Source organism: Colias croceus, chromosome 4 (assembly GCF_905220415.1).
Source record: "Colias croceus chromosome 4, ilColCroc2.1".
Classification (NCBI taxonomy): Eukaryota; Metazoa; Arthropoda; class Insecta; order Lepidoptera; family Pieridae; genus Colias; species Colias croceus.
In genome coordinates, this window is record NC_059540.1 from 2,878,801 (window position 1) to 2,893,200 (window position 14,400).

Below are 14,400 nucleotides of genomic sequence, written 5' to 3' on the forward strand. Positions count from 1 at the left end.
GAAAGCATTATTAACTGCCAGCTCCTGGGTTACTTAGAAGAAAACCAGCTACTAAACGATCGCCAGTATGGCTTTCGACACGGTCGTTCTGCTGGAGACCTTCTCATCTATTTAACCCACAAATGGGCGGAAGCAGTTGAGAGTAAGGGGGAAGCGTTGGCTATAAGTTTGGACATCGCCAAGGCCTTCGATCGGGTTTGGCACAAGGCACTTATCTCCAAACTTCCATCTTACGGACTACCTGGGGGATTGTGCGATTGGGTCGCTAGCTTTCTCAGTGGCAGGAGCATCAAGGTCGCTGTAGACGGTTCATGCTCCGCACTTCTGCCGATAAATGCTGGTGTGCCCCAAGGCTGCGTGCTATCTCCAACGCTGTTCCTCCTGCATATCAATGATATGTTGCAAACCAGCAACATACATTGCTATGCGGATGACAGCACTGGAGATGCCAGTTATTCCGGCCATGCAAAATCCTCCAAGGAGACTATAGATGAGTGTCGAACGAGCCTTGTCTCTTCTATTGAGACCTCCTTGGAACAAGTCTCAGAATGGGGTAGACTAAACCTCGTGGAATTCAACCCCAAGAAGACACAGGTCTGCGCGTTCTCGGCAAAAAAGTCTTCTTTTGGCAATGCACCCCGCTTTCAGGGCACTACCCTAAGTATTTCACCCTACATCGGAATCCTTGGCGTTGATATTTCGAGAGACGTCCAATTTCGCGGTCATTTGGAAGAAAAAGCAAAACTGGCTTCTAAAAAGTTGGGTGTGCTCAATAGATCGAGGCAGTACTTCGAGCCAAATCACCTTCTGCTGCTATATAAAGCACAGGTGCGACCCCACTTGGAGTATTGCTCTCATCTATGGGCTGGAGCCCCGAACTGCCAACTTCTTCCACTTGACCGCATCCAACGTCGAGCGGCTCGAATCATCAACGACCACAGATTGACCGTAAAGCTTGACCCTCTATCGTTAAGAAGGGACTTAGGGTGTCTTTCCATATTTTACCGATTGTATCACGGGGAGTGTTCTGAAGAGCTGTTTGAGCTTATTCCGGCCGCTCAATTCCACCATCGCACAGCTCGCCACAAAAGCCTATACCATCCTCACCACCTGGATGGTTGGCGCAGCACAACGGTGCGTTTCAACCGTAGCTTTCTTCCACGGACTAGTAAAATCTGGAATAATCTGCCATCGACTGTCTTTCCGAGGAACTACGACTTGAGTTATTTTAAGAAAAAAGCATATGTGTTTCTTAAAGGCCAAAAGCACACCGCTACCTAATTCACGGTTAGCTCCACCTTTCTCCTTAAGACCGTTTTTATCCCATCCCCTTTCCCTCTATGGTAGGCAACACCCATAACGTATGTTATGGACGTCTATGGGCGACGCACTTTGCCATCAACATCGGCCATTGCGTCTGCTCGTTTGCCTTCCAATGCTATAAAAAAAAAAAAAAAAAAAAAAAAAAAAGCATACGTGCATCAAATTCAAAAGCAATAAACGATCCAGGAGCAATAAACGAGAACTCATGATCGCACTGTATTAATATACAAAACAAAATGATGTCAATTGAAGGCTATTTTAAATTTAATAAGTACCTACCTAATAGCCCAAATACGTACCACAACAGCTGTGCACTGATTGACTTCAATGGACTTATCCATTTTCGAAAAAACACGATTTCATAAAATATCTTACCTTATCTTGTTTTGACCGTTACTTAGAAATTTCTTGGATTTATACAAAAATGATTTACTTTTTCATATAACTTACAGCTAATAAGGAGAATGTGCCTGTGATTGAATTCATAATATAGGTAATATTATCTAGGTAATCAAAAGAAATTTTCAACTAACTATGTAGGTACTTACACATTAATTTGAAATTCATGACTTCCGAACACGCAAATTTCAATGCTTTAACTTGGTTATGTATGGATTTTCCTTTTCAATTAAGGCGCGTAGATTTTGGCGGTCGCTGAAACTGGCGGACTTTTCGTCTTGTGTATCTGTCAAATATATTACATCTGATAGTTTATTCATGAATGTTATCATCAAGTTAGTTACATGAATGAACGGCACACACAAATGATAAAACTAAATAAGTAAGATAAAATAATATCAAAATACCTACTATAATTTATTTTGTTTCTTTTTAGAACATGTACAGTTTTTTAGATTACATCTAACAGGCAAAAGCATAATTTTTTTAAATAAATAAAATTTTATAATAATGTTAAGAAACGGTGGTTGCGCCATCTATCGTTATAACATTTAAGTAACTCAAGTACTATAATCAAAGTTTGGCTTGGGTCGGATAAGTTAACGCGGCCACTACTCTTTACTTAGTTCAAGCGTCGCGCGCTAGATGGCATTGGGTTCGTAACGTTTTTTTTCCTTACCTGGATAAACGGCTTGCCTTAGCTCGACGGCCGACGCAAGCGTAGTTCAAATTCATCGGCCATATTCGTCGTGTCAGACGGAGTGCAGTGCACGGCTGTGACATGTTTTATCGTAAACTGCATAAAAGTTATGACAACAAGTATTAAATGGTGCTAGTTATTAATACGGGACAACAAAATATGCGATCTGATGGAGTCCCGAATGGACACTCGTGTCGCTTGTTGAAAAATAAACGTGCAACGAACTGTGCATTTGTGTGTTTATGATAACAGCATTAACAGTAATCCTCGGTCGTATATTGTTTTTTATCCCATGCGTTATAACTGGTGAAAAGGTTGTGTGGTGTTATGCAAGTTACCATAACCGTGACCTTCGTTTCGTGACTGTGTTTAAGGTGCTTTTTGAGGTTAAGATGCAGCTTGGATTATAAACGACAGCGCCGAGCCATCAGGTTAGTTATTTTATCTGTTTTCTGATGATAATAATACGTATTATCTCGTGGCCCACATTCGTGTTGTTTGTCTCAACGGTCATTTCAATCGAAATACATTTGCGTGACCGGTAATTTGCTATAGCGATGTCGTGATAAACGAGCGCATAAATTTTTGTTTGTTGTAATAAACAAAATAAATGTATTAAAAGTTATATAGAAACGTAAAGAAAGTACACATTTAATTTTGTGTGAGTCGAAATACGTTAAAATTCAACAAGTTATTGTGCAAGGCGCGCGCAGTCATGCCGGGCCATACGGCGGGATCGGGAATGCAACCTTCATGATTGGTAAAAAGGAGCTAAACCAAAAACAATGTAAACGACGGCACGACCTTACGTCTTATCCAAACAGATTTTTTGTTTTTAAATCTCGTAGGTAGGTACTAGTTGCTACCGGCATGCCGAGTATTTGAAGTAAAATGAAGACACGGAATTTTAACTTACATCGTTTGAAAACATGCACACAAAAAGAGAAGGTAGGTAGGTATTAAAAAACTTCACTTTGTTTAAAATATTTCAACAAAAAATAAAAATACTAAATTACCTACCGTAAAGTTGAGTGAAACAATAACAAATAGATAAATTTCCCGCCAAATATTTTCTTGAATTTATATGTATATTGTATAAATACCTACTAAGTAGGTATTTAATGGTACTTGGAATTTCGGTAATTTGCACGGTGAAATATCTAGGTAGTTGTACTATTGCACTGGGTAACAACTCTTTACTACGTTGTAGGTACCTACCTACCTACCAAATTTACAATAGAAGGAAAATACCTACATGCATATTATATAATATGGTATAACATGAGATACCTAGTATGTACGTAGGTATTATTGTACGAAATTGCGGCATGCACAATATATTACTGATTACGTCATACATCCTGTTAAACGCTAAAGCTGCATCTTCTATAAATAAACAAGGGCTAGCATACATACCTACGATATTTGACACCTACCTGGTTATTAATATTAATGCTTGAAAGTCGCAAATATTCACAAATGGATTTGATTTTAATGATTTCACAATCTAATGATCACCACTCACAAGTTATTAAACAATAAACGGTTCTTTAAAAATTTGAAAAAAGAACGATTTAGGTACGTTTTTTTCTTTTTGTAAATGGCCAGAATGAAATGAAATTAGTTAGGTATGAAAATAAATACCTACTATCAACTTGCATGTAACCTTCTTGTTTAACTTTTAATTGGAATAATTTTGTTTTGTTGCGTTAGTTATGTATATTATCTACAATTTTTCAAAAAATACAAAATATTAATTTTTTTTTCAGTGGAATTATTTTAAAATTAAAAGTGTTACCTATCGTTAAAAGTGGCAACCTTTACATTCGAAGTTCGAACTAAAATGGTATTAAGGATAAAATATAAGAATTACCTACCTAGTTTTAAATATATACCAGTTCTAGTAGTACGGGAGCTAGCAACGTTTAAAAAAAAGTCATTTTAGTAGAGTTGGGTTTTTGATATACTGTTTCTCTTGCTATTTCGGTTAGAGTCCGGGCTGTCTGGCTGGCCGCAGTGGTTGCGTTTATTAGTGCGCATCTTATCTGCACAGGAAAATATCCTTAATTTAAAGTCATTTTTTAACGCGTAATTTTTAATCGTTTGCCTTTAGATAGATCCATCAGATATAATTTTTTTATTGCAAGACGTTTTTTTCGTTGTAAAATAGGTGCCATACGCAATTTTTATTTCAAAATAACTAAAATGTCATCGAAATAAGTGAAATTACATCAACATGATTCCGCTTAAAAGGTAAGTAATAACTTTATTATTTATATTATATTATCCTTTTTTAATACTTATATTGAATAATTAGTAAACTAATATTTTTAATAGATGGTTTCATATTTATTACACTTTTGGGTATAAATATGAATTTGATGATATTTGTATTTTCTAGTGTTTGATTTTACGCGAGTATTATACATTTTGAAATTAATGACTTGAGAAAATAATACAATGAATAAATCGCGTTTAAAATCCGTTAAAAAGTCTTTAATTTCTTGATGATATTTGTTTTTATCAAGTTTACATTAACGTCCTATTTGAGGTTCGTTGGGAAAAAGGAGGCGATATGGTAGATTGTTGCAAAAAAACGGTAAATAGTAAAATGAATATTATATATAGTATAAGTAACACAGTGATTACTTATCCTTCACTGGGACTCATGTTGATGGAATTTCACTTATTTCGATGATATTTTAATTATTTTGAAATAAAAATTGCGTCTGGCACCTATTTAACAACGAACAAAACGTCTTGCAATAAAAAATGTATGTCTAATGGATCTATCTAAAGGCAAACGATTAAAAATTACGCATTAAAAAATGACTTTAAATTAAGGATATTTTCCTGTGCAGATAAGATGCGCACTAATAAACGCAACCACTGCGGCCAGCCAGACAGCCCGGACTCTAACCGAAATAGCAAGAGGAACAGCATATCAAAGAACCAACTATACTAAAATGCTCACTTGTCAACGTTGCTACCTCCTAGAATATAGTAGGTACCGAGATTTGCAATAATTAAATGTTAATATTGAAAGATTTTCTTTAGTGAGTTTCATAAAGCTGTGGAAGTTCTGTCCGTAGAAGAATATTTGTTATAATATACCTATGTGTAGGTATAAGCAGTTTTTAAACTGAGAAACCTCAGTCTTCTCAATGTACCTAATATGATTTACACATTATTCAAGAAAGAAAACATCGCCCATGGTAAGTTTACGACCCGAAAATTAAGTTTAAAACTGTTCCCTAATTAATTATATATAGGTATTATGTGTATTATTTGTACTGATAGTGGAATTGTTTATTTTTGACTTTTGCAGAGCGGTCAGTGATATTACAACGATTATGTAAATGAAAGCGTTTTGCAAGCAGGTTAAAATTGATCAATAAAAATAAATTATTATTTACGTTTAGCGAATAGTTTCTTCTAGATCTAGACGAATGTATAATTAATTAATTTATTGAATCAAATAAGAATTTCATTATATATCTATAACCTTTTATCTTTAAAATTAGTTCATATTAATCGTATCACATTCGAATTTTTAATATCTATAGCTACGTTAAAAACACAAATTACAAACTGCTTTTTATGATAATAGATTCTAGACAACATTTTTTTTAATAATTGACCTCTAGAAACAGCTTTATTATATTATGATCGTCACGTATACAATATTGCCCTGCAATGGAGTTTCGTTACTTACCAAAATTCAATTGCCCTTTAAAATTCCAATTTACGATATAACTACCCGAGATCAATCTGCGACAAAACAAACAGAACAACAGCATTGCAGTCTCGTTAAAAATCCCACAGAATTGGCAATAAGCCGGTTCGCTAGAAAGCTATAATGGCGAACCTATCAGATTTTGTTCTGAAAGCCGTGGTTTTCACTAGCTTTATCAATTTAAAAGCCACTCAAGATTGCCAGCTGGATGCATTAATGTTGACTCGAATAATGGATGCAGCCAATCTCAATTTAGCCTTAGTTGACTTGCTTTACTGGTGTTTTCTCGTTTCGCACCTTGTTAGTTTTTACCTAATTTAGACAAACTAGTGCGGTAGGTATTCCTTTTTAAAATTGTAATGAAGTTAGAAGTGAACTAGGTTTTAATTTTCTTGTGATACGTATTAACGATACAGATAGATTGAAGTCCTAATGATTTGATTCCTGGGATGGTGTAGACCGATATTCACATAACGTAAGTCTGATAATAATTAATAACTGATTCTTAAATAGTAGACTAACGGCGTCTGACACTCGAATGATATGTTTATTCTTCTATCTATGGTATTGCGTTTAGAAATAAATTATTAATTCGTATATAATAAATAATTGGTATAAATGTCTCAATCATACATGTCACGACAGATCGCAAGCGCAAGTTTTCTCTTTAATGGGCAAGATCTAGATAATGATTGAACTATCTAGACCGACTGGGATTAATCACGATGTCGTGTCCGTCGTGATTGACTAATACAAAGAGTATGGGGTGACCTACTGGAAAAAAGTGGACCACTTTAAAAGCTACTTCCTTACGTACACAATACAATGTAAGCTGCAAAAGATATTTTAATATCGTCTCCTATGCCTATTCACTATTGTATATGTATATTCAATACAATGAATGTATAAAGTCACGAGATTTGATGTGTAGATGGATTCGGATAATTTAACTTCAGTCAAAACCTGTTTGGATAACGTTCTATCATATAAAACAACGAAATTAAAACGGACTTATATAAATAAATTTTAACACATAAGTGACAAAATATATCAGATTGTTGAATCCGTAAAAATGTTTAAACAAAAACCATATTACAATTTAGATCAGCATTCAGTCAGCTAAAATGGCATTAAAACTCTAAAAGCACTTAAATTCCACCATATTTATGTGAAATGTAGTCATCATTAAAATGTTTTACTGCTAGCGAATGAGGTTACGTTGCCTAAATAAGTTGATGCTGTCGAGTGTCGCGACAAGTAAGGATGCGGTTCATTAAGCAACCGCCTAGATTTCCGCCTTAACCAGTCAGACTAGGCTAGCTAATTCGCTGCAAATAAATCTTGTCAAAGTTCCGATTTAATTATGGCTAAATAAACATCGTTTTGTCGAGCCAAGAGTCAATTAAAACCTTGCTATGAATGTAAACTACATAGATTACATGTATAATGAATACGACTTAATTGTCTTGCACAAAAACAGGCTGATGTCGAATTCTTGGAGGAAATCATATACTTGGTGTATATTGTAACAAAGAGAAAGATTATAGGTACTCCTATTACAAACATACTGTCATGTGCGCACATATTTCCAACACAATGACTGACGTAAAAATGTTAGCAAGAATTTCGGTAATACAATAGAATCAGTGGATTGAAGCGAAATATTATTGACATGAATAAACCCATGATACGAATATATTATGCGCGTGTTAGTAACGCTTAGGTCATACGGATCCGCCAAAACCTGGCCGGCTGTAATACGAGAACGATGAACGCCGTAATTAGCGAGTTACATTCCAAGAAGGTGAAAGGAAAGTTTCGCGTGATCCTCTTTTTCTCTGAACTACCTTTGGTTATATATGTAATGTAGATAATTTTCGCTTACGGCACTCCGCGATCCGTTTCTTGCTCCAAACCAATTACTTTGGTATTGTCAATTAAGTGAAAGCACGTAATTATTCGACTGTAATGATGGGGATCATCGTCTCAAACTATATAGATAACGCAATAAACCTCGTAGGAAAAAATCGTGAGAACAAACGGGAGTGTTGAAGTATTTACTACCAGATTTGGCGTGACGCGAAGAAATGTGGAACTGGTTTGATGCTCGTTAAGACGCGCCGTAAAGTCTCATGTATCTGAACAAAAAGCGGGAACGGGCGGACTCGTTTTGGACAATACCCAGCCGTGGCACTTGAATGCCGATGCGTTTACCATCTCGTGCCGCTTCGCTGGAGAAATATGTGGAATGTAGGAGACTGGAACTTATTCGCGTTCAATAGCTACCTGAGATACTGAGTTAAATTGCTTTAATGAGCACGTTCTTACACGTTACTTTTACCAACCTTTAAATCACGAAGTAAACGAAGGTTGTGCTCGACGTTTAGATTATAGAATTTTCGGTTTAATATAACGCAATCAAAACATGCTTAAGTGCTTATGTGGGAATTGCCTCGGTCACCGACCCTTAATTACCTTACTGTGAACCGCTGCAGTGCAATGCACCAGTAAAATTTAGCATAACAAGCCTTTATTAGACCCTGCTGCCGGCGCCAACTTCCTTAGTAAAGATCACTTAAAGCAGTCTGGACAAAATTTGATACCATGTTTGTATGTTTCAAGATATAATTAAATAGTTACATGGAACACAATGATAGTAGCAATAATACCCTGAAGCTTAAAATGCTTATAGTTTATTATCCTTAAATATGTAATATGTGTATTAAATGTTAATTTGTATTAATACGTTTGTTCCATAGCATGAAAATTAAATATTTCAAATCAGATTATTTGATAATTTGAACATTATGTCTGTGCATAATGTATGTGTAATGTATACCGGATAGGCACCGAAAAGAAGCCGGCCAACGCCTATCGTGTGTCCAGTTTTGCATGCCCCCAATTGCAGCTGAAACCTTGTGGTGTGTTTTTGTAACATTAATCCAGTAAATTGATAGCGTCGATCAAATCGATTTACACCGATGAATCACGGCGTATTCCATGAAAAGCCCACACGGTTGTGTAATTTCATTTTTTGCTAACGTTCAATTTATTTTTTACTCCCGATTTGATGTTTTGTAGGAGCCGTAAATTGTTATTCCTCCACTACTATAGACCGGTTTCGAGAGCTACTTTAAAGGTGTTAGCTACTGTTTGTACTAAAGCTCGGCTCCGTCGTATATTGTGGAAGTCGATCTCTGTGTTTTGCAATATCCATCTACGCGAGATGTTGGACAAGATGTTCGATAAGGATTGTCAGCGCGACAAGTTCCTATAAAAGGTTTTAGTCAGCGTTTTCCCGCTGTTCGGCCTTCCACACGAGCCTCCGAATGGACTAGTGTCAACGAGACAATTTATAATATTTACCAGTAATTACTCACGACGCTCCAGGATTTATGAGCAATTACGGGACGCGTTCGAAGTGTGGAAGCTATTTGACTTAAGGTGACGTGTAGCTATTTGTTACTTCTACATGTTTGGCGTTAATTGAATGATTTCTAACAAGACTTCAATTAATCTGACACTCAAGGTAAATAAAACCGGGTGAATAGGAAACATACTCTAATTTGAACTGAACTGAACTGAACTAGGTACTGCTGAATTTAACACTTTAGTGCTTATTTAAAACGAATTACAATACATATTGGTTTACCTAACCTTTGCCGTTATTTCTGAAATTATGAAATGATTTTTTAATTAATGACATTTAAAGATCTCTCAATTAAAATAAATTAAAAACAAATTTTGAGTTTTGAGTCAGATTAGGTAATATAATATGTAAAGTTTTATTATAGATCAGTATAATTTTATGGCCATTGAAATTACGAATACGCACTAAGAAATTAATTGAATACCTATTTCCATTGAACTAAAGGCTCGTCATCGTTGGATCTCGGTCAAAGCAATCCTGATTTGATCCAACACAGCATCCAACAAGCACGCGCGTGATCATGGATATTGTAAATAGAAATAATTAAGGCCAGCTCTATATTGATAATCGATTAATATTCATAAGGAGTCTGGGGTCAGAAAAGTCAGATGTGTATCTTTCTGTTGGCGCCCAGTTAGGGTCAAGAATTGGTCGAGATTTACGATAAAGAACGGTTGATGCATTTGGAGACGTCATTGGACGTGCACTAATTATTATGTTATATATATAAATAATTATGGACACTCAGGATCCTTGAAAATTTACTAGCAAGCAATTACGACATAGATTGACTAACTAGACCTTATATTTTAGACTGTACCTTCGTACTTATATATTTTGCCATTCTATTGTAAATAATAGCAAGCAGGGTATTTATCTCGCACTGTAAAGAATGAGTGAAAATCAATTAGCATTCAATTAACATGATTGATGAGTCGTTTGAGGGTGACGCGTATCTGTTTGTCTGATGCATTATAGTTATAGGTCGCCGGTGATTGGTCATTGCGTCCTTGATATGATAAAGCAAATGCAATGTGACCTCTCATCGATACTTCTTAGAAACTCGAATAATAAATAAGGTTACGTTTTGTAGATGAATTCAGCTTCAATGAATTATTTCGTGTTACGCTAAATAGCAACGATTATAAGAATTAAGACTAGGCTTAAAATATTGGGAAATGTATATCTGGTAAATATAGTTCTGACACTACAATTACTATTGTTACATACTTCCGTGTCTTTCGCCTTTGTAATCTGTTTATAACTTTTCTGCCAGTATATATAGTTGCATTGTTATTTTCAGTTTGCGATAAAGTTTTACTGGAACACGTGCAAGGCTAATATTCTGACAATACTTAGTTCCACGAATGTTGTGTTGTTAGCGCAAAGTCGATACCTAGTTCCGCCCGTGAGATATCGCGGTTTCGTAATAACAATATGGTTATGGTTTGGGAGATAGCACACGAATTTCGTATTGCGGTTTTTGTTTACCACATTTATATCATTTTATTAGAGGAGAATGATCAGTTTGCTGGAAATTGGTGTTGTGATCTCTAGATGGTAATAATGGATATTAAATGGTTAGATTGAAAAAGGGTAAAATTTTCGTTCACAATTTTCAGTGAATTTCATTCAGTTGGGAAGGTGCACATAGGTAACAAACATCTTGAATTAAAAAAAAATATTCTGGCGCATACGATTTGTTTAAAATACACACATAATATAAATGTCAGCTTACACACTCCAAACTAAATGAGAGCAGGCATAAAACTGGGTCATATAAAAATCATCGAGCTGTAACGATTCTCATGTTACATTAATGTTGATTTGATTCAGTCAATAGCGATTTGTCTCAAATGGCTTGATCGTCAGCTGACGTGACTGTTATCTACTCTGGTTACCTACGACTGTGGTTAGATAGGGCATGCGCGGTGCGTCACCGCGTGGATGAGTCTCACCTTTGGACATAATAATATGATGATTATTATAACTTTTATCAAGAACGTGCATCGAATGTTGTGGAATATGGTATCCTCATCTGCCTTGCGTCTTTGAGGATAAGAAATGCGTGTGTTTTTATAACATCATCTTCACATGGTTTATTGTGTGGGCACTGATTAAGATGCCTAATTTATTCTACTGCTTCAGATAGTACCAATATTTTATTGTTTAATTAACAAAACGATAGCTGAAGAGTAAGGATTTCCTAGCTTTCTCATGGATGATACCTTGTGTAGGTACACAAAATTAAATATGAATGATAAAAAGTATTGGTTTACCATTAAAAGCTAAGTTGGTAGCTCCTTTTTATTAAATGTGCGATTAAAAACACTTGATTGTAATAATATCTTCCTTCGTTACACGTTACCTATCAGATAAAAAGTGTGGGTTTCGACTGACTTTTTAGATAACTTTGAACAGAACAAAATCTGGTTTGTGTTACAAAGTGTAATGTAGTTGTTTATTCATTGTGTCCTGTTTACTTTCTGTTTCACTAAAGCTATTTCTATGAAGTTCTATTTAAGGTTTAAAGTGTAAAGTACCTAATATTGTATCTTCTATACATATAATAAATCTGTAGAAGGGTCAATTCTGTACATTGAAAATATTGAAAAAATAACTAGCAGGGGGTGTTACTGGATCGATACCAAACCCAAATATGTGATTAAAAAATTTTTTGTCTGTCTGTCTGTCTGTCTGTATGTGAAGACATCACGTGAAAACTACCGGTTCGATTTCGATGAAACTTGGTATAATTATACCTTATTATCCTGGGCGTAAAATAGGATACTTTTTATCCTGGAAAAATACGTAGAAAAAAAATTAATCTCAATTTTTCAGTTATCCATAGACGTTGTTCTGTAGTAGGTACCGCGAACACACGTTGCGTATTATTATAGACCTAGCCGTATTTGGGTCCAATAGATATTTATAAGATGTCATTGTCCGAGTTACTCAAAATGGAGAAATAAACCATCCACGCAAAGACCGACATCCGCGCGGACGGAGTCGCGGGCGGAAGCTAGTTAAATAGTATTTTTATCAATTCAATATTTATAAATTTATAAAGAATAGAAAAAAATCGATCACGAGGCGGGACTCGAACCCGCATCCTTCGCGCCATTCCGAGGCGGATGCCTCACCAACTCAGCCACTCGTGACCCGCCCGAGCAATCGAATTTATTCTATTCTTTCAGTTTTATGTGTCTGAAGGGACACACCGTGCGCCATCTATTGAGATGATTAACAACCATTTCAACCAATATGAAGCACTTTTCAGTGCATACAATATTGTAACGGTGGAACACGACCTTTTTTGTTGAATTTATATTTTTGGTTTTAAGCGGTATAAAGCATTTGAATGCCATAAAACCAAAAATATAAATTCAATTCAATATTTCTTAAAATTTAAGCTTAATTTTAAATTGATATGAATTATTTGTAAAACATGCGTATTTTTTTGAATAATAATTTGTTATCTCGTTCGTGAAACAGGTATGTTATGTGCATGTGTATGTCTCGCATATTAAATAAATATATTATGCTAAATAATCTGAAATAAGCAATAAAATTATCCAACGAACCTGGAAGTTTCAAATAAAATACCCGCGTTGCTTTTACACATTCTTCTGAATTATCGTCCATAATATATTTGCTTTTAGTTCACGCTTATCTCGAAAAAGTTCTCTTATCTAAAATAAATAAAATTGAATCGTAAAAAGTTTCGAATTATTGACATAGAGGAAGTTCTGACGGTTAGCTTGGAAACCTAGTTTGGACGTAGTAGGTACCTACATAATACAAATGGGTATAAGAGTTTAACCGCAATTTCATAATTAACCTTTCGACGGGCCAGTCGAACTCAAAAACATTGTTATAGAAACAAAATAATTTTTAATTTGGCTAACGGCTTCAGTGAAGTTCGGTCAGTCAAATTTTAATTAAGTGTCATGATTGTATATTATAATGAAATGTGCTAATACCCTGGTACTTTCAGCCTCGTTAATTTTTAATTGGTTTCAAATATCATTAGAGTTGCGAAGTTATTGAGTAAGTGCATTATGAAGACTGTATTCAGATTCAAAGCTGTGAAATGTTATTTAGCAATTTATTGCATTCATTTGTAATTTATATTATTACACATCTTTTTTTCTTTTCTCTTAGTTCTCAAGGATTTGCAAATAGCTCTTTCAATTTTTAAACATCAATCTCTTTAGTTGAACTGGAATGAAAATATTCAACGTATTTTTGCAATGTGTTATCAGTTGGTCGTATTCAAACTAAGTACGGGAGAACGTCAGGATTACGATGTTTACATTAAAATGTTATCTTGCCTTATTTTAACCTTATTTTTGGACTTAGTTGTAAATAAAACAAATCAGCCCACAAAAATCAATTGCGGTACTAAATATTTCGAAATTATCAAAGTTATTAACGTTAATATTACATTAAAAATATAAATTTCTGCTGATAGCAATCGTAGCGTAAATCAATTATTTCTTCTTACATCTGTCACTTAATTCGATTGCCTGTGCGTAAAAATCCAGGCTAATTGGCTTATTATCCCAAACGTGGTGCCATACTGCGCTCGCAGAAAGAGAATTGCATTCGAAAAAACAATATTTCATAAAGTGAAAGTGTTTAACCGTCGAATGATTTACGATTCACAGCATTCATGGTTATACTGACTTTCGTTTTCAAGCCCATAGTGCAGCCCACGCCATGACCACAACATCACAACAGATAAGCTGATAGCTGAGTTACCACAATGTATCAAAGTGACTTCCAATAGGAATGTTCCTGTCCCGTAGA

General features: G+C 35.1%; 1 protein-coding gene across 1 annotated transcript in view; it reads left to right on the forward strand.

Annotated features, from left to right (window-relative positions):
• The first annotated feature begins 2,422 nt into the window (after positions 1-2,422).
• The window catches only part of LOC123691150 (rho GTPase-activating protein 21), a 296,813-nt gene continuing 284,835 nt past the window's right edge, over positions 2,423-14,400 (forward strand). The window contains exon 1 of the mRNA XM_045635405.1: positions 2,423-2,853. The gene's annotated coding sequence lies outside the window, so the exon portion shown is untranslated. The remainder of the gene's footprint in view (positions 2,854-14,400) is intronic.